We start from the raw sequence: 27,923 nt of genomic DNA, 5'->3' as shown, positions 1-27,923 counted from the left end.
GGGTGCTGCCTCTGAGGAGCAGGGAGCTGCTGGTGCACTTCAGGTAAGGCTTGGAGCAGTGAAGGTCGCTGTGATTTCACGGAGGGATCTTGCTGATAATAAGTAAAACAAGTTTGTCTTTTTGCTGGCAGTGAGGGGGATGCCTAGAAAGACATTAAAAATAGCTACAGGGAATCTGCTGTGCTCCTTGCAGCTTCTGAATTGTTGTGCTATTAATAATGTGCTCCAGACATCCATAGAGCTCCCACCCCTCCCTCCAGTGGGTGTCAAGGAGCCGTAGATAACCCAGTGTTATCAAACTTGTGCTGCCATGCAGAACTTTATAGGGACCTGTGCATTTATATGCTGGAAGATAAGTACGTTATTACTGAGGATTTCATGCAAATGAAGGGTTATTGTGCTGTAACACTGTCAGATCATTACAATTTTCTGCTTTAATAACTCTTTGAAGGGGCTTTAAGAGCCCAAGTGGAATTTCAGAGGAATGCCCTGTGTTGCAGGTACGTGTGCTCTGCTCTGTGTGTCCCCCCTGCCCTGGGGAGCAGAGGGGTTGTGCCTTGCCTGGCTGGGCTGTCCCTAAGAATTTCTGTGCAGCCTCATCTGTGCTTTGTGTGAACAGAATCATTTTGGTTAAGTAGAAAAATATTGTATTCATTTAAATATTGTAACATTTGATACAGCTGCAATGCTCTGATATTAATGGCCCACTTGAGGCCAATCCTTCTTCTCAAAGGGCTTTTTGGTCGCCAATTCATCATGCAGGCATCAGGCAAAGAGTTATCATTCACTTTTTTTTTTTTTTTTGGTGAAGGACAGATATTGATATTCTCCCACGATATGGAAATAGATCCCTTATCAGCAGTGCTGAGGTGCAGGCTGGGAGCAGAGGAATCTCCTCCGACCGACAGCCCTGTGTAGTTCAGATAGCTCTGCTTTTCCCTAGAGCACTCAGGGAATGCTCAGACATTATGGTTTCAGCCTAAAAAGCTACATTTTTGTTGAGTTTTGTGTCCTTCCTTCCCTGTGCCCAGCAGGAGACATAGTTTGGTCTGGGCAATGCGAGTTCCCATGCCTTGAAATCCCTTGGATGGTAACTGGAGACAGGGACAGATGTCTTGGATGGTCCAAGGCTTGCTCCTGGGGCCAGGAGGAGCAGAGCAAGGGCTGCTCCTGGGTGCTGAGCTGGGCTTGGCTTGCAGCTCTTCTCCAGTCTCCCAGTGAGACTTTGAGCGATTTGCTGAGGCCCCTTGTGCTTCCTTTGTCCAGCTTTCCTTTCATGGGCAAGTCTCTTATGCCAGCCAGGAGTGCAGCGCGACAGAAACCCTTTTTAGGGTTTATTTGTGTGTGGTCCAGCTGGCTCCTCCCTGTGCATGAGTGCTTGGTGACAGGGCACCCCCTCCCCAGGACCTGCTGCCAGTGAAAACCGAGAACTGAAATGTTCCCACTCAGCTGGGTGCTGCACAGAACCACAGGGAACGTGAAAAGCTTCCAGGCTGAAAGCTCCTCAGAGGGAGCAGGGCTTCCTCCCCTCTTTGGGAACCAGGAATGCCAGAGGCAGTGGAATCCTGGAGCCTGCAACCCTGCTGATATAAAATGCAAGGCAAGGGATCATTAAAAACCCAAGTCTGTATGGTTTTTGGGAGGTCCAAGAATGTTCTCCTGTGGTAGTGCTCCAGGTCTGCTCTAGAAAGTATCTAGTAAATGCCAGGAAAATTAATGAACTGCTTTTGGCTGCTGGGGCTCCAGTGATGGGTGACTTGGAGCAGCAATGAACAGGTCCTGGTGCTGCCAGCTGAGGTCTGAGCGTGATTACGTGGGACAGAATTGATTGATTTTCCGTGTCTAAATTATTCACAAGCTTAGTCATTGCTTTTGGAGCTGATAATTTCACTGGGGCTCGGGATCTGCCATATTATGGCTTATAAGAAGTTTAACCATTAGTGAAGTCTTGGGCAATAAATCACTGTGGTGCTGTGCTGCTCTTAAAATGTCATTGGAGCACAGTGTGGCCGAAACAGGAGAAGCATGGAGGATTGGAACAGCTTCCCAGAGAGGCTGGGAGGACACATCCCTGGAAGTGTCAGCTCTTTTCCCACTTTTCCCTCCCAAAAGCCACGAGCTGCCTGCAGGAAGTCCCATGGAATGATTTGAAATGTCTGAGATAGCAGAGCCAGGACTGGTCTGTAGGTGTTACATTAATTTTTAATACATATATAAGTGGAATTCTGGTGACTGCAGTTTTGTCCTGAGCACTGTGAAACTCATGCTTGCTGTGCTGGGCTTCGGAGCATTTTGGGGGAGATTTGGTTTGTTCTGAGTCTGGGTTTCATTATCTCATCCAGGCTTCACCAAGTGAAGGGTAAGGTTGTGATCATCTAAACTCGAGGTATACCCAAGTATAGAGTCACCTGAAATAGCTTTCCCCTGGTGTGACTGGAGGCTGAGCAGATCACATTTGATTTCTGCACTCATAAGAAGGTTCCTTTAAATGAGTTTAAACTACTTGGCAGAAAAAAGGACATTTAAAATTCAGTGAGCAGTGTATAACTGGGATCCCTAATTTAGCAGGGCACTGGAGGGGTGTGAATGTGCCCAGCCCTGGGTGGTGTCCTGCCTTCTCATTAGCAGGAATGCTCATGTGTTATCCTGGGAAAACGTGGGGTTCCCACTCACAAAGCACCTGGGCCCCCGTCACACACCCCTGCAACACCTTCCTGACCCTCTCTCCGTGGGCAACAGAGAACTTGGATTATTTTGAGTGGTTGAGGGGAAGGAGCAGGAATCAAATGCAGCTCAAGCCTATTCTGTAGGCTGGTGAGTGGTTCCTGTGCTCAGCTGGTGGGTTTGGTTACGCTTTTACAAAGCTGCCTCTCGGAGGTGGTTACCTCCATAAATAGTACAAGAAAGAAGTGTTGCTCTCAAGAAATGGGGTTTCCCTCTGGCAGCTGCTCTGGGATCGGTGCCTCAGGCTGATGGGAGCGGGGAGGAGGGGCTGCTCTGCCATTCTTCCCCTCAGAAGTTGTTGTAGTGTGTCAAAAAGTGCTATTTTTCCCTGGCATACGGAGCGGAGCGTGCCTGCCTCCCAATGTGACCTATATAAAGACAGAGTCAAAGCTATTACTGTGCCATGCTGGAGGTTCTGTGTTTCTAGGCTTAGTCAAAAAAAAAAAAAAGAAAAATCCAGTTTTTTAATAGACAATGAGAATGGAGAGCAGAATGCAGCCCCATCAGCCCTCCTGCCTCTGTGAGGATGCAGCTCTGGGTAATGCCCTGCAAATGCCTTTCCATGCCATGACAAGGCTCAGAGCTGGGCTGATTTTTTTCTCACAGCAATAATAATAATAATATTTAAAAAGAGAAAGCTCTGGGGAGACTTTAGAGCTCTTTCCAGTCCCTAAAGGGGCTCCAGGAAAGCTGGAGAAGAACTTGGGACAAGGGATGGAGGGACAGGACACAGGGAATGGCTTCAGGTTTAGGTGAGATGTTAGAAAAAGATTCTTCCCTGGGAGGGTGGGCAGGCCCTGGCACAGGGTGCCCAGAGCAGCTGGGGCTGCCCCTGGATCCCTGGCAGTGCCCAAGGCCAGGCTGGACACTGGGGCTTGGAGCAGCCTGGGACAGTGGAAGGTGTCCCTGCCCATGGCAGGGGTGGCACTGGAGGGGCTTGAATGTTCCTCCCAGTCCAAACCATTCCATGATTTTCCTTATGTGCTGTGTTCTGGCTGCTCCTCCTGGACATTGCAGGTTTATTCCAGCACGTGGTCAGCTGGAAAGAATGTTTTTGGCCTTGAGTCTGTCCCACTTCCACGTGTCCCCTTGGGCACCAGGTACTCTTGATTTGCAGTTTTGAGCCTTGCAATTGCAATGTATTTATTAGCATAGAGGGTTTCTCCTGACAGTTTAATGATGCTGATTCAGCTCTCTCATCAGAGCAGAACTGTTTGCTCTCCATCCAGAGCAGATCCTACTGATCTGGTTATGGGGAATTTTTTGATGGACAAAGACTTTTTGGTCAGGAATTTTGGTCAGATTCCCAGAAAGGTTTTCCAGCACTGCCAAACCCCTGAGAAACGGGCTAAAAGTGTAAAGGGTATTTCTTCTCATTTATTTCTGTGTGTTCAAAGGGAGGGAAAATCAGGAGAAATGTGAAGGTGAGCATGATTCCTTAGCACCCATGGAACTGCTCTTTAATCTTGGAGTTTATTGTGTAATCACAAGAGGTGAGTGGAGAACCTGCAGCAGAACTCCCTCACAAGGCTCTGCTGTAAATCTCTCAAATTGTCCTCTCCCAACCTGGGATGTATTTAGAGCCCCTTGAGTGAGTTACAGATTTACCTTAATTCCCCCTATATAACCACACAGCTGGTTTATTATATTTTGTTGTAAAATATAATATATATTATATTATACAAATATAATTATTATATAATATATAATAACATATATATGTGTTTTATTATAAAAACACTTTTAATATCTCTATATATAATTAAATAGTACTTGTTAACCTCCATTCTGGTCATGGTTCTGAGCAGATTGAATTTCCCTTGCACTGAGAAACCCAACCCTTCCTTTCCCATTCTCCTGTGATGTTATCATTTAACCACAGGGTTCACACCCAATTTGTCACAATTCCTCTGCCTTAACTCCTTCACTTCCTTCATGGTCCGTGTGACAGTTTTGGAGTTTGGAATTTGTCCTGGCACAACATTTTCATCCAGAGCCTTGACGTTCCTTCAGCTCCTTCTGTTCTCTCTACATAATTAAAGAAGTTGAAATCTGCAAAGATGGACACTGAATCAACCCAGAGAGATAAAGATGTCTCCTCGTATTTGTTTCTCCTGCAAGATATATTCTTTATAAATCCTTCATGGCACATTAAATATTGACTCTTCCTTGTCTCAGCGAACAAAATAATTGTGCATCCCTGAACTTCTCCTTCGAAAGCACACGATGGATGGCGGTGGCACTTTACTCAATATTTAATTAAATCCAGTTTAAAAAGAAAAAAACAGAGAAAAACTCCCTCTGATATATGAGGAAGCAGGAAGTTCAAACTTAGCAGTTTCCTCCAGGATGCTCTGTGGAGTGTGGCTAACTCAGCTGTTAGGGAGCAGAGTCAGGGAACACATCAATAGTTAGGAACTGGGACTGAAGAATCTGATTTTTAACAAATCATCCCTACAGCCAATCCAAGTGTGGTGTTTAACTGAACAAGCCTTGCCCTGATGGCAAGTGCTCCTTAGCCCTGGCACAGCCCTGGGTGCCTGGGACGATCCATGCCTGCCTCTGGGAATTCCCTGGGAAGCACCAGCCTCTCTCAGCAGGGTGTTTGCTGAGCACAGAGGCTTTCAGCCTTGGGAAAGGTGATTTTTCTGGTGTTTGAAGGGAAATATGAAAGCATAAGTCATGTGGAGCTCTAAGTCACCTTAAATTTTCCTGTAATTTTTTCGGAGTGCCAGTTGAAGAATGGCTGCTCTGGAGAAAATGTAGAATTCCAATAAATCTTCAGCAAGTGCAGCATATTGGGAGAAAAGTTAACAGGATGTGCATTCCTGATGGGAAGTTTGGCACTGCTGCCACCCTCTCCTTTGGCCTGTGTGTGCTGTGGGTGTTTGCCAGGGTTCCTGAGGACACTGTTCCTGGATCTGCCTTCTTCCCAGGGTTTTCCTTGGAGAAGAGAAGCCAAGAGCCTCATCCTTGGAGCAGAACTGTTAATATTTGCAGCAGTATTTAGCTCTACAGATGACTGTCCCCACCAGAGGCAGCCTGTATTCCACAGGGGGCAGATGGGATGCTGGAATGGTCACTGGCTGGCCTGGCCTGTGCCAGGAGGTGCCATGTGAGGGTCTTTAAGAGTCCCTTCCAACCCAAACCACTTTGAATTCCATAAGGAAAAAGAGTCAACCCAGGTGATTCCCACAGAGCCCATAAACCAGCAGCAAGGTGTAACATTCAGTGTTTTCCAGTGGCTGATCCAGCTGCTGCTCTGGGAGTGCTGGGCTGGTGTGTGTGGGGCTGTGGAGAGACACAGGGCAGCTGTGAAATGCTCGGGATAAATGCCTGGAATTGCAGGCTGAGCTTCCATCTCACACAAATGAGGCCAGGCTTTCTGTGGTAGATTGAACACAAGATTGGCTAAAACTGACATTTCACTTCCTTTTCAATCACAACACACTGCTGGGAGTGTTTAAACAGTGAAATATGGAAAAAGGTATAATATTGAATGAAAGTGGGTGGTTTCTCATTCTTTTCATGTGAAAGTAATGAATTAAAATAGAATTAATAAGAAAAAAAAGAAGAAATATATTCCCGGTGCTGCATCCTTTGAAAATCGTATCTTGGGACTTAGCAAAACACAGGATTAGCTTCAGTCTCAGGATTTCAGAATTTAATTAAATTTGGTTTCAGGAAAAGGTGGGGATCAGCCTCTGGGGCATAGCCAGGTAGTGCTTTGAAACTTCTTTCTTCCACTGCAAAAAGCTTTAAATGTGTGTTTTTCACAGAATCCCAGAAGGGTTTGGGTTGGAAAGGACCTTTAAAGCCCATCCAGTTCCACCCCCTGCCATGGGTGGGGACACCTTCCACTGTCCCAGGCTGCTCCAGCCTGGCTTTGAACACTTCCAGGGATGGAAATGCTCCGTTTTAGGATAACTCTGTGATTAAACAGCTCCTGCTCCCAGCAGGGTGTCCCTGTGGCACCACCATCATTCCAGTGCTGTGTTTATGGAGAGCAGGGATGCCATCTCTAATAAATTATCCCTCTTCCCTGATGTGTTAAATTGTTAAACAAGTTAACCCAACTTCCTGCACAGTGAGTTTTCAGACCCACTTTATCCTTGCAGTAGTGGCATCTGCTGAAATCTATGGGGAGGAACTCAATAAAATGCTGCCAGCCTGGGAGTTTCTCTTTTTATGGCATTTTTGAAGGTTTTCATCTTTCTGGAGCCTGGAAGCAGATGGGCTTCTAACATTTGATTTCCCTGGATCCTAATTAAAGCTGGAAATGTTGATGTTAAGGAATTAAGTGACCATTACTTAATTTTTCTCCCATTAAGATTTTTTTAAAGTCTTTTTACTCTCTCCCAGACTGTGCTGACTTGTTTGAATTCCCAATATCTCGATTATGTTTTCTACATCTTTTTCCTATTTTCTGCTGCTTTGTAACTGCTTAGATCCTGTGAGCTGCTCCCAGTGCTTCCAGAGCAGATCTGCTGCCCTTTGCTACTAGCTCTGCAAACAAGAGCTAATGTCAATACCCACGGAGATCTACATCTCGGGCACTGGGAATGCAGCTGAAATACTTAAAGTGAAGAAATTGAAATAAAAAACCTCCTTTTCCCTGTGCTTAGCCTGGCTGTTTACCTTTGGCTGCCCAGTGCAGCTCTGGGCACTGTTTGTATGGTGGAATACTGCAGGCTCAGGATAAATATTTAGCAGTTTCTGGATGTGCACACAGTTTTCAGCTGTGACTGGGAAAAATGGGAATGCTTTGGTCTGTGCAGGCAGAGGCTCTGGGATGGGTGTCAGTGGTGTTGCATCCCTTTGAGATCTGGGTGCTGATGTTCCCATCACTGGGCAGTCCCAGTTCTGCAAAAACACAAGCCCTGCAGGGAGGGGAGGGGGGGCTGGAAGGAAAACAGCAAATAAAGTTTAATCTGCTAAGAATGAGCCCAATCTGGTTAATTTGCCAACAGCCAGAGAAGCGTAAAGCGAGTAGCAGTACCCTGGCAGGCCTGCTGCTGCTTGGCTGGGTTTTTCCCTGGATGCCAGATGATTTTCCCAATGACTGCAGGGCCGTGTTGAGCCCTGTTCCAGGTGCTGGCTGCTTCCAGGTGAGCTTCCCACCGGGATCCCACTCCAGAGATGCTGCCAGCGGTTCAGCTCCGGAGCTCCTCCAGCGCTGCAGCACCCGAGCCATCTGCAGCAGATTAACTCCCACAGGCTTCTCCAAATCTCCCCTTGCTGTGATCTCCCAGCATCATTTACAGCCCCCAATTTGTGCCCTCCAGGTTGACCTCTAAGCCTGCCTTACCTTAGCTGAACTCCCAGCATATGATGGTGTTTACCCAGCTTTGCTTCCGATGGCGCCGGCTTTTCCTGACTGGATTCCCTCCATATGGCGCTTCCTCCACAGCTCCCTCCTCAAGAAGCTGCTTACAGGTGCAGGGAGCTCGCTCAAAGGCTTTTTCTACCATCCCTGTGACCCCAGTGAATATTTTTATTGACTGTTTTTCTTTTTTTCTCCGCAGCTCTCGACTGTTTGCTGACTTCCACTCTTTTTTTTTATGGCTGCGCACTCAGGGGCTCTCCTTACTAACACAGAAAATCGAATAATGGCTCAGGTCAGGAATATTCCATTTTATGATCTTTGCAAATCCTCTTTGCTTGTGGGTTTTATGTGATAACTTAATGCTTTACTGAGAAATGGTCTCAAAGCAGGCACGTTAAATAGTGCTTGTTTTTGACCTGTGGCATCGTTAAGTCAAGAGTTTTCCAGCTTTTCCTGCACATGTGTGGGGCTATTCATCAGCTTTGCAGCTGATATGTTTCTATCTATTTGGGTCTGTCAGGGAAGCAGCTGAAGGACTCTCAGGCATGAGATGCAGCCTCTTCTTTGTGCTCTGCCACAAGTGATCTGCAGTCTGGGAGCAGGATCCAGCCCATTCCATGGGTGAGCAGAGCAAGTGCAGCCTCTGCTGTCAGTGGGGTTGTGGGGAGGCTTTTTTCCCTTATTACAAGGTGTCTGCATTCCCTTTCTTCTCCAGAGGTGTTTGCACCTGAATTGGAAAGCCGGGTTGGACTGTTTTGCATGCCAATATCCCATCTGTGGGAAGCCATTCCCTGTGTCCTGGCCCTCCATCCCTTGCCCCCAGTCCCTCTCCAGCTCTCTTGGAGCCCCTTTGGGCACTGGAAGGGGCTCTGAGCTCTCCCTGGATCCTTCTCTTCTTCAGGCTGAACAATCCCAACCCTCACTGATCCGTGCTCCCCAGACAGGGAGTGAGGACAGACTGAGCTCCTTAAGGAGGATGAAGCTGTGTGTGAGGATAAGGATCGGCTGCTCCACGGAAATGAGCACAGGGCAATGGGAATTATGATATGTGAGGCAGGGGAAGGGCCTGGAGTGCTTAATGTGCCTTTATCCAGCTGCCCAGGCAATCCCAGTTGTGGATTACTGAGAGCTGTCACATGAATTTTCAGTGTAATTCCAGGGATTGTTAATGGATCCACATCTGTCAGAGGTTCTGTCCTGGATGGAGTCTTCCCACAGGGAACACTTCCCTTTAAAAAGGGGGCAGAGGCTGCTGCAGGTCAGGGCTCTGCCAAGGTTGAGGAAGAAGAGAGGGGTTGGGGGCACAGAGGTAGAAGGATATTGGAATATGGCATTGCTGCTATTGCAATAGGATTAATCATTACTAATAATTTTGGGGTTGGCTTTTTAAGTAGAAGTTCTCTTTTTTAGACAGTGTTAATTTGGTGATTGCTAAGGAGCAAAGTAGCAGCAGGGAAGAGAGCAGAGCACACCTCCTGTGCGTTGGGAGCATGAGCTCTGTCAGCAGCCCATCTTCATGTTCCCAGGATCTGTGCCTGTCCCTCTGCCAGTTCCTGATAACTTCTCATCTTCCATCCCCACTGGATTTATTCTTGCAACACTTTTCCCATTCCTTTCCTTTCTGCAAAGCAGAATTAAATGCTCCTGTACTCTTGAGTTGGAGCTTTGGAAACCAGAAATTTTGGTAAATGTGGAATTAAAGCAGAATTAATTCCTTTTGCCATAAATGTTTTATTAACATGTCATTTTTTTCTGTATAATAGCAAATGGACCCATAGTAGAGATTTATGGGTTTCCTGGGTAGACTGTTTTGATGCAGTTTATTGACATAAACTGGAATCATTAGAGATGCCTCTTTTAACTTCTGCACTGGAGTTAAAATTAAATGATCAGCGCATTGGCCAATTAAGAGAAGATGTTTGCAACTTCAGTTTTTGTGTTCAGTGTAGCTGGAAGTCACAGGGTGGTGATGGCAGTTAAATATTACGAGAAATGGACATTTTCATTCTGGTGATGAACTTGTGAAATGAACCTCCCAATTTGGAGTTTACTGACGTTGCTGAGGGCTGAGTGGGGATGCTCTCCTTTGGCCATGGAGCACCATCCAGAGGGAAAGCTGCTCTAACAGGGCCTGATTTGGACTTTTATTCAGCAATTCAGTTGAAAGGGGCTATTATGTGTTATCACTTCAGCCCGAAATGAGTGCCAGTTCAACTAGCAGGGAGTGAATTAAATTGGATTGCAATAACGCACATAAAAAGTCCCCGTAAAACCAAAAGTTAAATGCCCTTTTATTGGGGTGAGGGTTATTAGTTTCATGGAGAGAACTGTAAATCCTGCAGAAAAGCAGGTGCAGTTTCCCTCCAGCCAGGCCCTGCGGGTGCCCTGTGGGGTGCCCAGCCCTGTCAGCACCAATCCTATGGGACTGTTGGGCTCAGGCTCCCCACATTCCCTATTTTTGCCCAGCAAGGTGCCCTGTGCACAAGGACTGGATGGTTTGTGTTGGGCTGTGCCACATCTGGCTGGGCACTTGGAATTCGATAATCCCAGACTGGTTCGGGTGGGAAGGGACCTTAAAGCCCATCCAGTGCCACCCCTGCCATGGCAGGGACACCTCCCACTGTCCCAGGCTGCTCCAAGCCCCTGTCTCAGCAGGAGGGGTGGGATTTGGGCAGTAACACTGGGGTTTGCTGCTCAAATTAAACCACGAAACGTTGGTTTCCTTGGAAGACTCTCCCAGTCCGATGCTGGAGCTGTTGCTTTTACAAGAATGAAGTTACTGAGCTAAGTCAAATAACAGACAGGAAAACAAGGAAATCACAGCTTGTTAGTAAATTGTTTATAATTAGATTGTGAGCATAGAAAGAGGCTCCGTTTCTTGAGTGAGTTATTCACAATGAGTTATTTGCTTAGTCCTACTTAGTAACAGATTTACAATAATTTCTTTTTTTCTGTGTTGCTCTGTTCCTCCAGATAGCTGCTTCCTCTGTGGTTTTTATATTAAAATTTCTAAGTACAATAAACACTGTCTCTTATTGCAAACATCTATCTAGAAGGCAAAAATAAAAACAAGAAAGAGTTAAAAGAGAAAAGGAAAAGGCACCATGTAGATTTATATTTATGGAGTTAAAACTTGCAGGCATGAACTGAAACAGGGTCTCATTTATCACCAGACTTGGTTGCATCTTTAAATAACCCCCTTTTTATCAAAATATGTTCACAATATAACTCATGGAAGTAGCAATTTGGCAGATTGAACTATATGTTTTTGAATTGAATCTCTGTTCTCTCTGATTTAATATTTAATAATGAAAGCATATCTGCTAGTGAACTAGATAGAAATGACAACTCTTCTGTGTGGGCTGATTAGGGGAAGAAAATTCTGCAGGCAAGTAATATCTCTGTTTTCGAAGGATGCTCTTAAGCTGTTCAATTCTTACTCCTCTTTGAAATTCTCATAATAGTTTGAACAACCCTGAATTAACAAATGTAAATGAGTGTTTTAAATCTTAGTTCTTAAATACTTACCTGGATAACTTCAGAGAAGGGAGTTCTGACTTCTTGCAAGTAGATGTTTCTAGAGAAGATCCATGACTTCAGGATCTTTTTAGCATTGCAGGAAATGTATAAAATCTTTTGTTTGGAATAAAATATTTGGAGAGTCACAGAGTGGTTTGGGTTGGAAATGACCTTAAAGATCATCTCATTCCACCCCCTGCCATGGGCAGGGACACCTTCCACTGTCCCAGTCTGCTCCAAGCCCCATCCAACCTGGCCTTGGGCACTGCCAGGGATCCAGGGGCAGCCCCAGCTGCTCTGGGCATCCTGTGCCAGGGCCTCCCCACCCTCACAGGGGAGGAGTTCTTCCCAATATCCCATCTAATATTCTCCTCTTTTAGTTTAAAATGGAGGGAACAAACTAGGAGAAGGATTTATTGCCCTGTTTCTGGCCTGGCTATGAAAGCACAGCCTGGTTGTTATGAGCTTGTGCTTTAAAAAGAAAATTCTGGTTTTGTGGTCATGCAGATCTGCCGGGGTAAGCCTTGGAACCAGGTTTATGGTTCATGTCTTCCCCTCAGCCTGGGGCAGGGCAGCTGTGGCCAGGAGCTGCCTGTCCCTGTGGACACACCGAGCTGCTGTTCTCAATCACAGAATCAAAAGGCTGATGTGGCTTCAACCTTCTTCCAGCTCAGGTTTCTGCAGGATTCCAGCGAGCACCCAGTGCTGCCCTGCTGGTTCCTGCTGCAGGAGGGCTGGGAGAAGGGAATGATCCACTGGGATGGCTGGGACACCATACCTGCCTGTGTCCCACCAGTTTGGGCCCAGCTCAGACTGGGAGGTTAAATGTGCATCCTGATTTAATTACATAGCATTTTAAAACACAGCACTAGCCACGGCAGTGTTAAAGAGCAAAGAGCCCTTTGGCTTTTCCATTAAGCTGATAAAAAAGAACAGAATAACAAAGTGCAATTTGCTTAATGCACAGTTACCCCCTGCCCGAGGCTGGCGCTTCCTGGCCGGGCAGGTTCTGGTCCCAAACTGCCTCTGCCCTTCTCTTGTTACTGCCTTGGCAGCAGCTTTGGCATCGCTGTTGGAATGCAATTAGAATGAAGCAGTTTGGAATTGTTGCAGTGGGAACGCCAATCCCTTCCCTCACGGAGGAACCTCTCCCTTCCCAAGCAGCTCCTGTCTCTCTCCTCACCATGCTGGATGAAAAGTGTCCATTGCAGGCTGCTGGAGCAGCTCTGCAGTTTTGTTGGGGATTCTGTTCCCTGTAATTGTGATTATTCCAGTCTTCCTTCAGCATTTAATTGATTACTGCATCTTGCAGCATCTTCTTCCAGGCCTGAAGGGCACTGTGGCGTCATCTTCCCCTCTTCATGTCTGGATCAAGCTCTCACAGGGTTTCAACAGTGACAGAGCTGTGAGCTGGAAAATGCACAGAACAATTACCTGGCAATTTATAATGCATTAATTAAATGTAGGGATCACTTGGCACCGGTGCAATCTGCAGTAAAGCCTGTGCACTGTGGTGGGCAGAGATTGATGGGCACTCTGGAGCGGCCCACAGGCCCATTCCTGGTGCAGGAGGTCCCTGGGATGGGCATTTGCTTTCAGGAGCAATGGCAAGGGTTGGGTTGGTGGGAAATTGGGAGATTCCCCCTGTGCTGGGCACTGAGGGCACACCTTTAATCCTGGGATTAGGTTTGGGCCCCTCATGGGAAGGACCCTGAGGGTCTGGAGCATGGCCAGGGAAGGGAATGGAGCTGGGAAGGGGCTGGAGAACTCCTGAGGGAGCTGGGAAAGGGGCTCAGCCTGGAGCAAAGGAGGCTCCGGGGGGACCTTGTGGCTCTGCACAAGTCCCTGACAGGAGGGGGCAGCCGGGGGGGTCGGGCTCTGCTCCCAGGGAACAGGGACAGGAGGAGAGGGAACGGCCTCAGGCTGGGCCAGGGGAGGCTCAGGGTGGATATTGGGGAAATTCCTTCACTGAAAGGGTTATTGGGAGGGGCTGCCCATGGCAGGGGTAGAATCCCCATCCCTGGAGGGATTTAAAAGTCGTGTAGATGTGGCTTCTGGGGACATATATAAACATATATATGTATATGTACACACAGATATATATGGACATATTTATAGATCACATCTACAGACATGGTATAAACAGGGTGGTCTCAGTGTGCAGAACACCACTGGGGCTCTGGCAACTGACACCATCCCACAGCCTATTTTTGCTTCCCCAGGCATGTGCTGTCTCTTAAAAAACCCTGAGAAAATAAAAAATAGCTCTTCCCAATAATCCTGGGACAGGTGAAAAATCTAATCCCCAGCCCAAATGGCCAACAGAGATGTCTGGGGAAGGAAAGCTTAAAATAAAACTGTTGCTGGGGAAAAATGAAAGCTTTGGGTTGGGAAGTGTAACAAGACTTGTAATATGTAATGAAAATCAAATTTAGCAAGGCTAGCACTCATTTCATGGGGTTTGGGTTTTTTTTTCCCAAACTCCCAGAACCATGAAGTTCTTTGAGAACTTCAGCAATCAATAACCCATTACAACAGTGACACCAACTCTGAACCTAATTACCAGTGCAGCAGAGCTCACCTAATGAGTTCTTAGAGTTATTGGAAGGGGCAAAAGTGTGTGTGGGTTAATATCCTCTTTTTTAATATATTTTTCTCTATGCATCTTGATCTCTTGAGCACAACAGAATTCAGACTAAAAAGGAGGATAGTGAGACTTGTCTTGTATCAAACCTCAAACTGTAAGTGCAGCATCTATTTTGCTCTGCTCAGATAAAATTCAGGTTTTCTGGAGGACAAGAACCCCCCTTGTTTTACTACATTTCACTGCAATTCCTTCTAAATGAAGCACACAGGTGTAGAATTTTTTTTATTCTTTCCTCTATATTCTGTATAATATTGTCTGTTGTATGTATGCAATATAATATATGTATATAATACATGTATTAGGTGTGTATAATTGCATACTGCCTTCTCCTGCTTTCATTTTAGATACCTGTGAATAGAAATGCATTTCTTGTCGAGAAATGACAGGTCCAAAATTAGAGGTATCCAGGCTTGATTCCAACACACCGGTGATGGTGGAGTCACTGCTGCTCAGCTTGGTGTTGTCTGTGCTGATTGAGTTCACTTGGACATTCTCATTTGAATTCTTCCAGCATCCAGACATTTACTGCCCTTGCAACTTCCAATGTGAGACTGGAGAACCCTCCAGTGAGGTTTTTTTCCCCTAAAAATAATCAAGCCCATATAATCAAGCCATCTCTTGGTCTTCCTGCTAAACTGGCTTGGGCATTTTTCAGTTTTCCTTTGAACTCTCTTTTTTTTTTTTGTGTCTTCAGTTGTTCTTCAGGTTTTCTTTTTGAGCAATGAGGAAGAGGAATCAATGCCATGCTGTGTTGGTGTCCTTTCTGCTGTGACAGGTCCCATCCCTGGAAGAGGCTTTGCCTTGGAGAGGGGGAGGCCTCAATGGGCTTTTATAGATCAAAGAATCCCAAAATGGTTGGGGTTGGAAGAAACCCAAACCCCATCCCATTTCACCCCCTCCTGTGGTCAGGGACATCTCCCACTATCCCAGGTTGTTCCAAGCCCTGTCCAACCTGGCCTTGGACACTGCCAGATATGATTCCACATAATGACATTTAGAGATGTGTCCATAAATTACCTCAGCACCTACCACACGTCACCGAGCCCGTTAAGATGAACACATAACTGCCCCAAAATGCTAACCCAGGAAATTTCTTGAATTCAGCCCTTCCTCCCAGGAAGCTGCAAGCTTTGTGTTTGTAAAAAGGCAAAAAATTCCCCCCAATTTCAGCTATCAAAGCTGAATTTGGCTTCTAAGGTTCATTTAATCACTACAATGGCTTAGTTAGAGAGAACGCTGCAGAGGGGTAATTTATCTTTATTTGTCAGCTCCCTAGGGCTGAGTTCTTTTGAAGGGCAAAAGTGAATAGGAGGTAAGGATAAATTGTAAGCTGTCTAATTTTTGACCTGTGATTTCTTTCAGACATTATGTTCAGGGAGTTTTTGAACAGTGGTGCCAGGAGACCATGGGTGAACCTGTAGGGTGTTGCCAGCTTGGGATTTGGCTGAGCCTGTCAAGGGTTTTACACATTTTAACCGAGGAAAATGCGTACAGGGTTTAAAGAGGACAGGAAGGAGTAGAGTTCTTTGCAGATATTCATAGTTAAGGTGTGGCAAATTAATTTAAGCAATTTAAATTGGCTTGATGAGAGTCCATTTCCCTCAGTTTCGGTGCGGCAGCAGCACGAGCCTCGTATGACGCCCACCAAAGTCAATGGAAGGGCTCCTATTGATTTCCAAAAGGCTTGCATCTTATTTAATGAAAATCTCACTGAAGACAACTTGCACATGGCCTGACTAATGTTGCTGTAAGGGAAAGTGCTTCCTGCTGTGCATTTAAAACTGCTCCGTTGTGTGATCAATGCTGATTCCAAGGAAAGCTCTCCTTGTGCTCGGTCACCCAGACGTGTGGCACAGCACTGCACCTCCAAGGGTGGCACAATCTCTGCCCATCTGATGTGTAAAACCCCACTAATAAATTGTGATTGCATAAAGAAAATGGCATTTGGACATGGCTTGTTAATGTTTCTGACAATAACTTTGCTCGTTTGGGCCGTGCTCCAGCTTTGGTTGGTGGTTGCCTTGTCGTGCTCTGGTGCCTCTTTCCAGGTTCTGCTCCAAGCACTTCACTCAGAACCTTTTTCCTGTTTGGCTTTCAAATTGAAACTGTCTGAATCCCAAGTTTAACAAGGACAATTTCCAGTTCCAGTCCCACTGCAGGCAAAGCTAAAACCTTGACAGGCCCATGGTGGAAATCATCCAAGAAGGGTCATTCTCCATTGGGCTGCCTCATGGTTTCAGAGGCTCACTAACAGACGGGCTGGGAACTGGTTCTGTGAAGGCAAAACCAGGCAGGTTTTACCATCCTGGCTGGTGAAATCCTGCTTGTTCCCAGGACAGCGCTGGCAGGATTTGGCCATCACCAAAGCTGCTGGCCTTGTGTCGCAGTGGGATTCAGCAGTGAGGTGGTCGATGCACTTCTGCTGTCTCACCCTAAAACTCCCTGCCTTTATTCACAGTGAAGCCAGACAGTTCCAGATCTCTCATATGAACTCAAATGCCACCTGATTCCCGTCTCCTGCAGGAATTGGAAGTCTACTTAGAGGATTAACTCGACTTGCATATAAAGCCTGTACACTGCTGTCAGAGCTCTGTGTTTTGGGTAGCTCATAACTGAATCTGTTTCATTATAAAATCAGGCCAACCATAATTTTTTTCACTCCCCATGAAGTGTATCTGGATATTTGTGTGGGAAAACTTCACCTTAAAATTCATCCTCATTGTGATTTAGTAAAATGCAGTGAACTGATGCTTCCCAGTGACAGGGTTTTAAATACAAACTCAGGCTCAATTTTTATAAATCATTGATCACATATGGCATTTTTGGTTGTCCTTAAAAGAAAACGTTAAAAATACATAAGCAGAAATGGTTTTTGCCAAGACAGCAGGAGAAACATAGCAATAATAATAGTAATAATAGTAACAATAGTTTGAATTAGGATATTAGGCTTTGATTAGAGGCAGCACTTTGTAGTTAGGGCTCACAGGGTTGCTCTGCCATATTATAGAATTTATTTTACATTCTGTCATTGCTTTTTGAATTGCTCAGTTTGGTTAATGGGATTTAAGAGGTAAAAGTCATCCTGAGTGTTTCCTTAAAAAACAGCATTCAGAAGGCAAATCTGGCTTTTTAGGCATTATAACGGCTGTGGATTCTTTAGTTCCCTTTTCCATTTTTCTCTCTGTATTTTTTACTCTCCTGCCTATGTTAATTTTTTACCAAGATATTTCGGTTTACAGGGGATATACCTAAGTTAGTTCCCCTCGTGTATATGAGGAGGATTCAAGCAGACAAGGGTGAGCAGTGGGCAGCAGCATTTGTTTCTAGCACACGATAAATGACAAATTTCTGGTGGGTGCTTGCTTTTAAATTGCCCATTAAAGCAGGTTTCAGCCATGGTGGGGAGCAGGCAGCACCCCCAAATTTCCAGTTTAGCCAGGTTCATTCACTTGATGTGAATTCTCAGTTCTGCTCCAGCCCAGAGGTGTCCGGGAGCTGCTGCAGCCACAGCAGCAGGGAAGGAGTAGGGATGAGATGTGAAATCTGAGAGAATTAAAGTCCTTTGGGAGACTGGGACACTAATTAAAGCTGGCAGTAATTAAGCATGTCCTGGCTGAGGCAAGAGGAAGATCCAGTGCAATCAGCAGAGGCTCTTGGCTCTCCCACCTGGTGAGGAGGATGGGCCTGGCATTCCTGCCTCGCTGCAGGGTCATGGAAGGACCCCTGTCCCCCAAGGCAGGTGGCACTCATGCCTCTCAGTGATTTAGTGCTGAGCATTTCCAGTTTTCACCCAGGGCTTTGGATGTGGCTGAGGAGCCTGACAGGTCAGGAGGGACCTGCACAGCTGGTGCCAGGGCTGCCCGGGGCAGCCTCGCGCTGGGCTCGGGCTCCTCCACTCCGAGTGCTCAGCGGGGTCTGCTTGCCCTGTCCTTGGGCACTGCCATGAGGGCAGAGAGAGGAGGAGATTCCAAGGTAGCCTGTAAAGGCAGAGCAGCTCATGGGATGTGTCTGTATGGGCATAAAGCGAGCTGTTCTCTGCTTTAGCTCTCTGCTTGGGCCACACTGGAGTCAACTGGCTGAAACAGTCGCAAAATAATGCCAATTGTCCTCCTTTTATTAATTTTCTTCACGCTCTTTGCCATAAAGTTTAGGAGGTGTAGGTGAGGGTGAAAAGCTGCAGGGACAGTGACAGCCCTGGAGAGGAGCAGCAGCAGCAAGAGGGGCTGGGGTTGTGCCATCCCCAAAACCTCAGCCCAGCTCAGGCACCGCTATTAAATGGTTCCAGAAATAAAGATCTTTGTTCCAAGCCCCGTTTCAGGTTGCTAAGTGACAGCAGTGTGCTTGCCTTGCACATTACTTACCTCAGCCTGCTTCCAGAGCAAGGCAAGGAATAGTTAAAGGCTGGAGAAAATTGGGAGTGCCAGGTATTAAATACATTATTATTACTTATGGCCAAGAAAGGCACATTTTGTCCCCTATCAAGGCCAGGGAGCACTGAGGGAGTGGGGCAGGAGGGATGGCGGGTCCCTGACTGTGTCCTGTTCCATATTCCAGTGGGCAGAGCTGGGAGATCCCATTTTTATCAGGCTGTGCTGTTGTCTGTTCCCTCTGAAGGTACAGGTTGTGGTGGAAGTTGCTCAAAGAGGTTTTTCAGTGTCCTGCTGCTGTTTTTCACCTTTGCTTCGCTCCCAGAAATGCAGGTATCACTATAAATTATGGTATTTTAAAAGGCTGCACTTATTTCTTCCTCCAGAGTGTCCCTCAAACATCAACATTTGGGTGTGTCTCATTTTCTTCAGTGTGATTTTCTTTAAGGGTAGAAAGATAACAATTAACATTTAAAAAAATACAATAATAACAAAAAAATAATTATTCAAAAGCAGCTTTGTTAAAACCATTGGGCGTCATTCCAATGATCTTTAGCAAGGGGAGCAGGAACTCAGAGCTGAGCAACCTGGGATGGTGGAAGGTGTCCCTGCCTGGAACTGGATGACCTTTAAAGTCCTTTCCAACCCAAACCACTCTGCGATTCTCTTCTGCCTTTGGGAGCATCCTGGGGGTAAAAAAGAAAATCACGGGAGTGATTCCTCAGCTCTTGCCTTGAATTTGGTTCAGTGATTTAATTATTATTGTGTAGGGGAAAACAAAGTTTGCCAGATAAATATCTCGGGCCTCTCTTGGGCCCCCTGGAGTGAGGGACTGGAGTGAAAGGGACTAAAATAGGATTTCTTAATAAAAGCTCATTAACAGTGCCTGCGTGGTGGGGGCCTGCGTTAACTATGGCAAATATATAGATATTTCCTGATCACAGGAGAGTGCTATTCAAATATAAATAATTCCTTCTGTACAGCAAGCTTGGGGAAAAAAATTGAGAGATATTTTCAGTCAACAGCAGTTGGCTCCGCCAAGCTCCTCGTCAGCTGTGATGAGCTATTAGGGGAATGTTTATGGACACAGCAAGAATAAACTCCAAAAAGCATCCATCATCTTTATTGCCCCTTTCCAAAGTGAAAGGGGTTATTTGCTTGCTGGACGAGCTTGCAAAGGACTGATGGAACCTGGGAAGATGGAAAGAATTGACAGGGTTTAGTGTTTCTCCAGACATGACATCAGGGTTTGATGCAAGAAATGGGAGATAATTCATCTTCCTGCAGCACTCAGAATGCTTTGCAAAGGCTCCAAACCCCAGAATTCTCAGAATTGCTGGAATAATCGTATGCTGTATGTTACTTTGGTTTAATATAGGTCTGAACACCCAAAAAGGAAATTTTAGCACCCCAAGGTCAGTGTGCCTCAAAACCATTTGCAAAGGGAAGAGGCTTTGTCATTTTTGTGACATTTGGGACGTTCTGGGTCGGTTTCCAGAAGTTTCCAGAGTTTTTGTGCTCCTGAAGGCAGAGATGCTCTGTGGTGTGGGAGGACTGGGAGCACCTTTTGCCTCTCACCTCACTCTGGCCACTCTCTGCACCATCAAGGTGTGCTCAGTGGGGTTTAATTTGATTAAATTTCATCACTTGATCTATTAGAATTAGTTTTCTTCAAAAGGCTGCAGTTTTTCAAGAAGGAAAAGCAAAGATAACAAAAAGCCCACTATTCCAGGCTGGGGCTGCGCTGTCACATGTTGGACCCTGTTAAAAATCCCTGTTCCCAGGCACGAGGGAGGTGCTTAAGATGGACAAAAATTGAAATGCAACTTGGAAATGATAATTTTATTGTAGGTTTGTGCTGCCATCCATTGTGCCTTACCTGATGGGGTAATTACCACCGTTACAGAACATTTTAATTACAACACTGAGTCAAACGTCACGAAAGTGCCTGGCTACAAAAACCATATTAAATATGCACAGATACACTTTTTCCACTTGTATTTCCCTTCCTTTGTATTTTTGCTGTTAACAGAGACCAATTGCTGCTGTCACATCCCCTGCTTGTTTACAAGTTTCAAGGTTTTCCCAGCATTGTGTGGAAGATAGAAATATTTTCTTTCCAGACTTACTAGATTATCAACAGATGCTCGTTTTATAAACTTGCTTTGAAAATCTGACTGGGCAGAGAAACTGTTTGAGACAGTGATCCAGCAAACTGAGTGGGAGAAAGCTGCAAATTTGAGTCATTGAGCAGATTTACAAGTGTTTTCCCAGGGTGAGATTAGAAATGATGCTGGTCTGTAAAGGCAACTGCAAAGAGCTGTTCAGAGCTGCTGAGTGCTAGCCTGAAACAGCAGAGTTTTAGAAGAAACCATACACCCCATGTTTTTAGCTGCAGCTAAAAACAACAGTGCAGAGGATAAATCAAAATGAATTTTGTCTGCTGTGGGAGATCCTTACTGGGAAGCCGTGTAAAGCCCTGTGCTTTAAAATCAGCTTTCAGCTTTGCTTTTTCTGCAAGTTTTGCTGAGAAAGTGAGGGAAATTTGCCATTTTTGATGATTGTCCTTTTGGTTTCAGCCTGGGTTCATGATCAGTTTTGCTGTATCTTGCTTTTGCCCACAGTCCCACATCCCCAGTGCTGCCCTTACAAACCATCGCCACCTAAAATCCCATCTGCAGCCCAGGGCATCCTGGACTCAGCAGTAAAATCCCAGGTGGGCACAGGGGGAAGCCCTGGGATGGGACAAGACCTGGTTGCAGAACCTCAGGTGCAGCCTGAGCTCTGCTGAAACCCAAGGACAGGAGGTCACAGGTGTCCCTGGGGCTGCAGGGGCAGCAGGGCAGGGCTCAGGGGAGCTCTCAGTGTAACCTGCACACAGGGGTACAATATTTATCCTGAATATTCACCAGTTGGTATTCATGAGCCCCTGCTTGTTCCAGGAGCACTGCTGTATACCCACAGGTATTTCCCTTTGATGTTTCTTTAGTCTTTAAGATCAAAATCAACCTTGTGCCTGAAAGCCTTCTCTGCAGAAAGTGCATTTGTGGAAAATAGTTGGATTTTCTAATCTGCATCACCTCATCTGTCACCCCCAAACCAGGCTGGGTGAGCATCTCTCCCTGTGACACACTCTGCCCAAGGAGGATGGGATGGAGACCTGGTTTGCATTTCAAAAAGCCACTTTTGTGCATGAAAAGCAAAGAGCTGGTGCTGTACTTGGCTCGCTGGTGTTTGAGCAGGTCTGTGGTGAAGGTAACAGAGCCTCTGCAGGGGTGTGTTGCTGTCAGGGGTGTGGTTTTGGGAGCCCTCAGCAGAAAATCATGACTGATGATAATGGTGGCAGTGTCTGTGCCTGGGCAGGATGTGCTGCAGGGATGGAATGAGCGGACACCATTTCCAGGAAGCTGGGGATGAAAGGAGAGGGAGGTGGGAGGTGAACAGAACCACAGAATGGTTCCCACTGGAGGGGACTCAAAAGTCATCAGGTCTCTCAGGACAAGAGAAAAGGGCCTCAAGCTGTGCCAGGGGAGGCTCAGGTTGGACATGAGGAATTTCTTCACTGGAAGGGGCTGCCCAGGGAGGTTTGGAGTGCCCATCCCTGGAGGTGCCCAAGGAAGGGCTGGAGGTGGCACTCAGTGCTCTGGGCTGGGGACACAGTGGGCATCGGGCACAGCTGGGACTCGATGGCCTTGAAGGTGTTTTCCAACCTAAATGATTCTGGAATTCTGGTTCCAACCCCCTGCAATGGACAGGGAAGGAATAATTCTCAGTGTTGTGCCCTCAGATACAGCCAGGCCAGTAATTCCAGCAGACTGCTGAAAAGCAGCAACACCTCTGGCCATTGTGTGTTGTTATTTATTTCTGACTTGCTCCTTTACTGACGTGGAAAACAATTGTGGAGAGCAGCTGATAAAGGTTCTGCCATTTAATTTTTATCTGCACGGGGTTGGTGTGCGATGAGAGCCTCACCTGATGTAAAAGATGCCTTTGATATTCTTCATTATCTCTCTGGAAGGTTTGCATTGTTCTTGGGGAAATGAAGAACAAAAATATGCACAATGGCTCCATTAATTCCCTGGCAATTACACTCCAGCTCTTTTCAGGATCACTACGGAAAATTAGTTCCTTAAGACATGCCTTAAACCCAGAAAGGGTTTCGTGAGAAATTAGGGAACTGGTTGGCAAAAAAGGAGTTGTTAAATCCATTGTCTTATGAAATCCATTGTGCCACCAGGAAATAAAGATTTATGGCCATGCAGTTTATGGGAACCACATTCTGTGTCTCATGGCTTTCCTAGGGAAGGGGTTGTGTTCAAATTCCATGGATTTTTAAGGAGATGGATAGAGGACCTGTTTTCTGTGGAAATTCAGTGCAGCACGTGAGTGTTGGCTTGAAAACTGCCCATTTCCATTAAATGTTAACATTGGCTTTGATGGAAAGGCAGCAAATAATTATTTTGGTTTGGGTTTCACATTGCAGTGCTTTTTAAAGGGTTTGGGGTCTTTAAAAGGAAAACTGTTCAGTGCAATCTGCTTCCCTTTTGTTCTTCATATCCTCTGAGTTCCTTTGGCTGGAAGTTTCCAAGCTGTGTGAGGAGTTTGTCCAATTCCCAGCATCCACATGGGTGCCTCTGGGAACCCCAGAGTGAAAATTAAGGAGGCTATTTCTGGGGCATAGGAAAAATTGAGAGTAAATGGCTCTATACTTGAGAGTCTGTATTATTCTAATCTTTTCCCAGTGTGAAATTCTCACTTAAAGTTTCATGGGAACATCTTTTCCTTAAATACAAGTCCCCACTTCAGCTTTTACTGGGAGTATTAAAAATATGTGTAGGAAAGATAACACTTTGTAGCTGTGTAGTAGCTATTAAGGAGAAAAATCTGGATTTGAATGCTGATCGTTTGCAGATACAGAAATGGTACCACCTGCTGCTGGAAAACATGGAGCATCCATGAATATTATGGGAAGTGCTCTGACAGCTGCTGCAAGGGGGAGGCTGTAGCAGCTGCTTACTAAGCAGAGTAGTGAGAATATCAGCGAGGCACTGAAGCTCTCTAGGAGACAGGACCTCAGTTTTGCGCCTTTATTAAAAAATGGCCCAAAATTTCATCCAAAAAATGCAGAAAACAGATTTTACTGCCTGTTTTTTTGTGCACAGGAGCTTGCTGAGCTCACCTACACACTGCTGTAAGCACTTTTATCTCTCTTTTCTGCAGCTCTCCCATTTAAATAACTTCCCAGAGGTGTCTGCACTTTTGCAGTGCCCACACTGTGTGGCTGTTTTCCAAACAGGAATTCCCAGGATGGTGACTCCCTGGGTGCTTCTTTGGCCTCACTCATTGCTCTTAGAGCTTCTAAATCTCCTCTGCATCAGCTCTGAGCTGCAGATCCTGAGAGGTGCTCAGGGCTCATGTCAGGTGAGCTGATCCTTAGAACATCTGAATGCATTTCCAGAGTAATCCCCTGCTAATTAACACACAAACTCCTTCACTGTTAATAAGATAAATCGGTGTTTTCTTGATCTTGTGCACAGTTTATGGTAATTTTAAGCCCTACAGAAAGTGGCTGCTTCCATGAACAAATGGGGATAATTAGCTGGAGATAGTTATTATGCAAATTGAGCAAGCTGCACCTTTGAGTGGAAGTGGATGAGCAGGTTGAGCATAATGCCCCAAATTTGGATGCAAATGGAAAAGCTGTTATGGTATAACCTGCCCAGGCTGTCCATGCTTAGGATCAGCTGCAGGAATTAATTTGGGAAGTGAGCCCCAGCCATGAGCCCAGGCTGTTCTCCATCCCCAGGTGGGAGCGTGGCTGGGCTGAGTGTCCCTGGGTGATCCCAGCAGGCACTTGGGGCATTTTTTTGACCAAAACCTCACTTCAATGAAAGCAAAAGGTTTGGGCAAGTATTGATCTTTTGAGGTTTATTTAGAAAATCCTGCCTATCTGGATAATATTCAATTTTGGTGCTTTTACTCCCATATCTTTTCATTTAGTTTTTGGGTTTTGGTGTTTGTTTTTTTTTTTAACAGCCACATAAATACTATCAATAGGCTGAAATGGAGAGGAATATTGTAAGATTGAAACATTCAAAATGTAAATTAATTTATTTCTTCTTGTTTTGTTTTTTTTTTTTTTTCCCCCAGTGTTCACCACGGGACACCTCATGTGTCTGCTCTGGTTTGGAGCCAAGTGTGCCATCAAGATGTGGGACTGCTGGAGCCCGTGGGGCTGGAGCAGGTGCTGACCTTGGCCAGGCTGGTGGGACCCCAGCAGCAGAACTCTGAGCCAGTTCTCTTCCCTGTGAGTGTGTTCTTAGACTCATTTCTTTGAGTCTCTTCCCTGTGTGTTCTTAGACTCATTTCTTTGAGTCTCTTCCCTGTGAGTGTATTCTTAGACTCATTTCTTTGGGAGGAGTTGGAATTCTGTTCATCTGGGCTGTCTCAGCTTCATGGTTGCTCTGAGTAACCAAGAGCTGCTGATTAATTAACACTGAACACAGTAATTGATAGCAACCTGCTTTAGACAGATCGTTCCTAGGAGAGACTTCAGCTCTGCTCCTGCTGCCACACAGTTTGTGACTCCCAGAATCCCAGGCTGGCTGGGGTTGGAAGGGATCTCGGGAGGTCCCCGAGTCCAATCCCTGCTCCAGCAGGTTCACCCAGGGCAGGTCACACAGCATCAGTCCAGGTGGGTTTGGGTATCCCCAGGGAAGGACACTCCACAATCTGGGCACCTGTTCCAGGGCTCTGCCACCCACAAAGCAGAGAATTTTTCTTCATATTCAGCTGGAACTTCCCATGTGTCACTGTGCCCGTTGCCACTTGTGTTTTTCACTGGGCACCACTGGGAGTCTGGCCCCCTCCTCTTGGCACCTGCCCTTAAAATATCTGTGTGGTGATAAAATCACCTGTCAGTTGTCTCTTCTGCCGGGTTTGGAGTGTCTATGCCCACAGTGGTTTGGGTTTTCTATTCCCACATCTTGGCTTCTGCCACTCAGGAGCTCTCTGATTCCCACCTGGGGCTGGATCAGCCCTGCCTGGGTCAGGCCCAGCTTCCCCACAGCGTGGCACCGGGAGAGGGAGCAGGATTTGGGAATGCAGACACAGCTCAGGATCCACCTGGCTTTCCTGGCAAACCCCGGGAGCTCCTGGATCTCTCCCATCGCCCTGCAGAGCCCGGGAACAGCAGCTCCTCCACCCGTGCCCGCTCCCCACGTGAAATCAGCACCAGCCTCATGAATGCGGAATAAAAATGCCTTCTGATGTTTTCCCTGAAAGCGAAAGGAAATCAGATGGGTGTAGGATACAAATGAGGGCAGGACATCCCAGGCTCTTGCTCCCCGGGGGGAGGACAGAGAAGTTATATTTACATTACACACGGCGTGCCCTGACTGTCAATATTGTGAAGCTCCTCCACAGACCGATGAAATCTCCACCTGAACTTTGTCAGACTGTTTTATCACTCAATCTTTTGATTATCAGTGGAGGAAAAAAACCCACATTTCCATAACAATAGCACTTAATGACCGGAGGTGCTGAAAATCCAAGGTCTAATTTTATCCATGGAAATAGAGATACGAGACTCTCTGGCGAAATATTTGAAACTTGTTTTAAGAAAAGATGTTGGTGGCGAACAGATGGCCCCGGCCCGGCATCCATATTCATGAGTGCATTGATTTCATTATGTCTTCCCCTAGGAAACTCAGCTTTTATAAGTCTGCCTGGCCATCAAATTGAGCAGTCAGGAGCCCTCTGTCACAGCTCTGTTGCTGTAGAAATTGGGGAAAGTATGTGAGAGGCTTTAGCACTTTTGTCTTGACTTTTATCACCCAACACCTGTTGTTTGGGGCTGGAGAGCCGAGATTTTTATCAGGTGGAACGTACTTGGGTGCATAAAGTGCCGTGTTCTTTTTAACTGAGTGACTTTACTTTTGTGACATCCTTGTGCTGTTTAATAACTTCCAGAGGGCTGAGATCTACGGGCAGGAGCTCCCAGTGCAACCCGGAGCTGCCAAAATCTCTTTGGGGAAATCCCTCGTGCGATTCTCTGCTTGATATATTAATTGCCCAGGATAAATCTTACAAAGCAGCGATCACTTCGATCACAAAGGGAAATAAAACATCGAGGCAGAACTGCAAATCCAATCTGAAGTGTCTTTTCACAGAGGGAAACACGTTGTTAAGCACTAGTGAAAGCTGGGAATGTTTTGAGGATTGTTTTTAATCGACTTCGAAGGCTTCTGGGTGAAATTCGGGATTTTTAAAAGTTTTGTCTAAAGAGAATTTTTTTTTTTCCTTTGTTTAGTCCCTTTCCCGGGAACATCTAATTCTGTATGTGAGGATACCGACTGCTGTCTCTAAATGGTGACATTTGGCTTTTTTTGGTACAACATTTGTGCAGCCCTGACTGGAACCGAGCCACCTCCCGAGGGTGAAGCCTCCTCGCGGGAGCTTTGTTTTCCAGGCACTGATCCAGTGATGGGAGAGCATCCCTGGGCATTGGAGCCCCGGGACTGGGGGTCCAGGGATGGGGAGACTCCTGGTGGGAGCAGGAGGACCTGAGGGGCTGATTGATGGCAGCGCCGGCGTCCCCTGGACTCTCTCAGCCCTGCATTCAGGACCTACCTCTTTTTTAAGGCAAGTTTAGCAGCTGGTCCTTTGATTTGCAAAATGAGGTTTAGTTCTAAAGAATAGGCCAAGACTGAGGGGATTCTGTGGGTTTGGGACTTGGAATTGCTTTTATCTTCCTCTTTTTGTCACTTCACTCCTTTCTTTCAGGCCAGAAGTATTTTTGTGTGCTCTTCAAAAGCCGGGCTGCTGTTGTACTTGGGCTCCAAAGAGCCTTACAAGTGCCATTTAAATTCAGATCTTTTGCAAAGCTTGAAGGGAGAAAAATTTTTCAAATGTTTCCTACTTGGACGTAATCGATCAGCAGCGGGGTAAAACCCAGAAATGTTCTTTTGGGGACCTTTGGTGAAGTTGAATGAAATTACAGCTGCCTGACACGACAGTTTAAGCTGTCAGCTGAATAAAGACAACATCTGACCACAACAACAGAATCTCTGGTTTTTATTTTATTCCTTTTCTAGAAGTAAAAAACAGGGTTAATATGGTCCCATTTGGTTTGCTTGATCAAGAGTAGAGTTTAATTAAATAAAATGAGCACAACCACCATTTTTTTTGCATTATGGAACTGTCAGTTTAGCATTCAGCTCCCAAAGGGTACTCAAAGGATCATTTAATTTTAAAATGATTGTAGCCTTGAAATAACTTAAAAGGCACTAATATATTTAATCAAAGGAGGTAACTGGTAATAGAGGAATAAATCATTCAT

The 27,923-nt window shown here is 46.0% G+C and overlaps 1 long non-coding RNA gene across 3 annotated transcripts; it reads left to right on the top strand.

Annotated features, from left to right (window-relative positions):
- Positions 1-27,923, top strand: LOC138117482 (uncharacterized). Of its 3 annotated transcripts, XR_011154660.1 has the most exons (5): positions 1-43; positions 8,010-8,160; positions 8,250-8,342; positions 23,880-24,004; positions 24,734-27,923. It is a non-coding gene; the product is annotated as an uncharacterized lncRNA (long non-coding RNA). The 3 variants fall into 3 exon arrangements; XR_011154659.1 differs by lacking the exon at positions 23,880-24,004 and having other exon boundaries at positions 24,734-27,922; XR_011154661.1 differs by lacking the exons at positions 8,010-8,160; positions 23,880-24,004 and having other exon boundaries at positions 24,734-27,922.

This window comes from Aphelocoma coerulescens, chromosome 12 (genome assembly GCF_041296385.1).
Source record: "Aphelocoma coerulescens isolate FSJ_1873_10779 chromosome 12, UR_Acoe_1.0, whole genome shotgun sequence".
NCBI classification, from domain to species: Eukaryota; Metazoa; Chordata; class Aves; order Passeriformes; family Corvidae; genus Aphelocoma; species Aphelocoma coerulescens.
This window is presented reverse-complemented; position numbering and strand designations above follow the sequence as displayed.